The sequence below is a fragment of the Thalassophryne amazonica genome, unplaced genomic scaffold (genome assembly GCF_902500255.1).
Source record: "Thalassophryne amazonica unplaced genomic scaffold, fThaAma1.1, whole genome shotgun sequence".
Taxonomy (NCBI): domain Eukaryota; kingdom Metazoa; phylum Chordata; class Actinopteri; order Batrachoidiformes; family Batrachoididae; genus Thalassophryne; species Thalassophryne amazonica.
Genome location: NW_022986251.1, coordinates 562,680 through 567,015, shown reverse-complemented (window position 1 = coordinate 567,015; position 4,336 = coordinate 562,680). Strand labels below are relative to the sequence as shown.

The 4,336-nt window shown below is 45.2% G+C and overlaps 1 long non-coding RNA gene across 1 annotated transcript; it reads right to left on the bottom strand.

Annotated features, from left to right (window-relative positions):
- Nucleotides 1–3,280: 3,280 nt before the first annotated feature.
- LOC117505815 lies at nucleotides 3,281–4,086 on the bottom strand. The gene is made up of 3 exons (XR_004559271.1): nucleotides 3,939–4,086; nucleotides 3,578–3,580; nucleotides 3,281–3,490 (listed from the first exon to the last, which is right to left on the bottom strand). It is a non-coding gene; the product is annotated as an uncharacterized LOC117505815 (long non-coding RNA).
- Nucleotides 4,087–4,336: the final 250 nt, after the last annotated feature.

Below are 4,336 nucleotides of genomic sequence, written 5' to 3'. Positions count from 1 at the left end.
AAACTTATCATCCTGTCGTAACACACCGTCTGACCACACAGAATGGCCCCCTAAACAACAACAACAACTTTATCATCCTGTCGTAACACACCGTCTGACCACACAGAATGGCCCCCTAAACAACAAACAAACAACTTTATCATCCTGTCGTAACACACCGTCTGACCACACAGAATGGCCCCCTAAACAACAAACAAACAACTTTATCATCCTGTCGTAACACACCGTCTGACCACACAGAATGGCCCCCTAAACAACAAACAACTTTATCATCCTGTCGTAACACACCGTCTGACCACACAGAATGGCCCCCTAAACAACAAACAAACAACTTTATCATCCTGTCGTAACACACCGTCTGACCACACAGAATGGCCCCCTAAACAACAAACAACTTTATCATCCTGTCGTAACACACCGTCTGACCACACAGAATGGCCCCCTAACCAACAAACAAACAACTTTATCATCCTGTCGTAACACACCGTCTGACCACACAGAATGGCCCCCTAACCAACAAACAAACACTTTATCATCCTGTCGTAACACACCGTCTGACCACACAGAATGGCCCCCTAAACAACAAACAACTTTATCATCCTGTCGTAACACACCGTCTGACCACACAGAATGGCCCCCTAAACAACAAACAACTTTATCATCCTGTCGTAACACACCGTCTGACCACACAGAATGGCCCCCTAACCAACAACAAACAACTTTATCATCCTGTCGTAACACAACCGTCTGACCACACAGAATGGCCCCCTAAACAACAAACAACAACTTTATCATCCTGTCCGTAACACACCGTCTGACCACACAGAATGGCCCCCTAAACAACAAACAAACAACTTTATCATCCTGTCGTAACACACCGTCTGACCACACAGAATGGCCCCCTAACCAACAAACAAACAACTTTATCATCCTGTCGTAACACACCGTCTGACCACACAGAATGGCCCCCTAACCAACAAACAACTTTATCATCCTGTCGTAACACACCGTCTGACCACACAGAATGGCCCCCTAAACAACAAACAACTTTATCATCCTGTCGTAACACACCGTCTGACCAAACAGAATGGCCCCCTAAACAACGAACAAACAACTTTATCATCCTGTCGTAACACACCGTCTGACCAAACAGAATGGCCCCCTAAACAACGAACAAACAACTTTATCATCCTGTCGTAACACACCGTCTGACCAAACAGAATGGCCCCCTAAACAACAAACAAACTTTATCATCCTGCCGTAACACACCGTCTGACCAAACAGAATGGCCCCCTAAACAACAAACAACTTTATCATCCTGCCGTAACACACCGTCTGACCAAACAGAATGGCCCCCTAAACAACAAACAAACAACTTTATCATCCTGTCGTAACACACCGTCTGACCACACAGAATGGCCCCCTAAACAACAAACAAACAACTTTATCATCCTGCCGTAACACACCGTCTGACCAAACAGAATGGCCCCCTAAACAACAAACAAACAACTTTATCATCCTGTCGTAACACACCGTCTGACCACACAGAATGGCCCCCTAAACAACAAACAACTTTATCATCCTGCCGTAACACACCGTCTGACCAAACAGAATGGCCCCCTAAACAACAAACAAACAACTTTATCATCCTGTCGTAACACACCGTCTGACCAAACAGAATGGCCCCCTAAACAACGAACAAACAACTTTATCATCCTGTCGTAACACACCGTCTGACCAAACAGAATGGCCCCCTAAACAACGAACAAACAACTTTATCATCCTGTCGTAACACACCGTCTGACCAAACAGAATGGCCCCCTAAACAACAAACAAACAACTTTATCATCCTGCCGTAACACACCGTCTGACCACACAGAATGGCCCCCTAAACAACAAACAAACAACTTTATCATCCTGTCGTAACACACCGTCTGACCACACAGAATGGCCCCCTAAACAACAAACAACTTTATCATCCTGTCGTAACACACCGTCTGACCACACAGAATGGCCCCCTAAACAACAAACAAACAACTTTATCATCCTGTCGTAACACACCGTCTGACCACACAGAATGGCCCCCTAAACAACAAACAAACAACTTTATCATCCTGCCGTAACACACCGTCTGACCAAACAGAATGGCCCCCTAAACAACAAACAAACAACTTTATCATCCTGTCGTAACACACCGTCTGACCAAACAGAATGGCCCCCTAAACAACGAACAAACAACTTTATCATCCTGTCGTAACACACCGTCTGACCAAACAGAATGGCCCCCTAAACAACAAACAAACTTTATCATCCTGCCGTAACACACCGTCTGACCAAACAGAATGGCCCCCTAAACAACAAACAACTTTATCATCCTGCCGTAACACACCGTCTGACCAAACAGAATGGCCCCCTAAACAACAAACAAACAACTTTATCATCCTGTCGTAACACACCGTCTGACCACACAGAATGGCCCCCTAAACAACAAACAAACAACTTTATCATCCTGCCGTAACACACCGTCTGACCAAACAGAATGGCCCCCTAAACAACAAACAAACAACTTTATCATCCTGTCGTAACACACCGTCTGACCACACAGAATGGCCCCCTAAACAACAAACAACTTTATCATCCTGCCGTAACACACCGTCTGACCAAACAGAATGGCCCCCTAAACAACAAACAAACAACTTTATCATCCTGTCGTAACACACCGTCTGACCAAACAGAATGGCCCCCTAAACAACGAACAAACAACTTTATCATCCTGTCGTAACACACCGTCTGACCAAACAGAATGGCCCCCTAAACAACAAACAAACAACTTTATCATCCTGCCGTAACACACCGTCTGACCACACAGAATGGCCCCCTAAACAACAAACAAACAACTTTATCATCCTGTCGTAACACACCGTCTGACCACACAGAATGGCCCCCTAAACAACAAACAACTTTATCATCCTGTCGTAACACACCGTCTGACCACACAGAATGGCCCCCTAAACAACAAACAAACAACTTTATCATCCTGTCGTAACACACCGTCTGACCACACAGAATGGCCCCCTAAACAACAAACAAACAACTTTATCATCCTGCCGTAACACACCGTCTGACCAAACAGAATGGCCCCCTAAACAACAAACAAACAACTTTATCATCCTGTCGTAACACACCGTCTGACCAAACAGAATGGCCCCCTAAACAACAAACAAACTTTATCATCCTGTCGTAACACACCGTCTGACCAAACAGAATGGCCCCCTAAACAACAAACAAACAACTTTATCATCCTGTCGTAACACACCGTCTGACCAAACAGAATGGCCCCCTAAACAACAAACAAACTTTATCATCCTGCCGTAACACACCGTCTGACCAAACAGAATGGCCCCCTAAACAACAAACAAACAACTTTATCATCCTGCCGTAACACACCGTCTGACCACACAGAATGGCCCCCTAAACAACAAACAAACAACTTTATCATCCTGTCGTAACACACCGTCTGACCACACAGAATGGCCCCCTAAACAACAAACAAACAACTTTATCATCCTGTTGTAACACACTGTCTGACCACACAGAATGGCCCCCTAAACAACAAACAACTTTATCATCCTGTCATAACACACCGTCTGACCAAACAGAATGGCCCCCTAAACAACAAACAAACAACTTTATCATCCTGTCGTAACACACCGTCTGACCACACAGAATGGCCCCCTAAACAACAAACAAACAACTTTATCATCCTGTCGTAACACACCGTCTGACCACACAGAATGGCCCCCTAAACAACAAACAACTTTATCATCCTGTCGTAACACACCGTCTGACCACACAGAATGGCCCCCTAACCAACAAACAAACAACTTTATCATCCTGTCGTAACACACCGTCTGACCACACAGAATGGCCCCCTAAACAACAAACAACTTTATCATCCTGTCGTAACACACCGTCTGACCACAGAGAATGGCCCCCTAACCAACAAACAAACAACTTTATCATCCTGTCGTAACACACCGTCTGACCACACAGAATGGCCCCCTAACCAACAAACAAACAACTTTATCATCCTGTCGTAACACACCGTCTGACCACACAGAATGGCCCCCTAAACAACAAACAACTTTATCATCCTGTCGTAACACACCGTCTGACCACACAGAATGGCCCCCTAAACAACAAACAACTTTATCATCCTGTCGTAACACACCGTCTGACCACACAGAATGGCCCCCTAACCAACAAACAAACAACTTTATCATCCTGTCGTAACACACCGTCTGACCACACAGAATGGCCCCCTAAACAACAAACA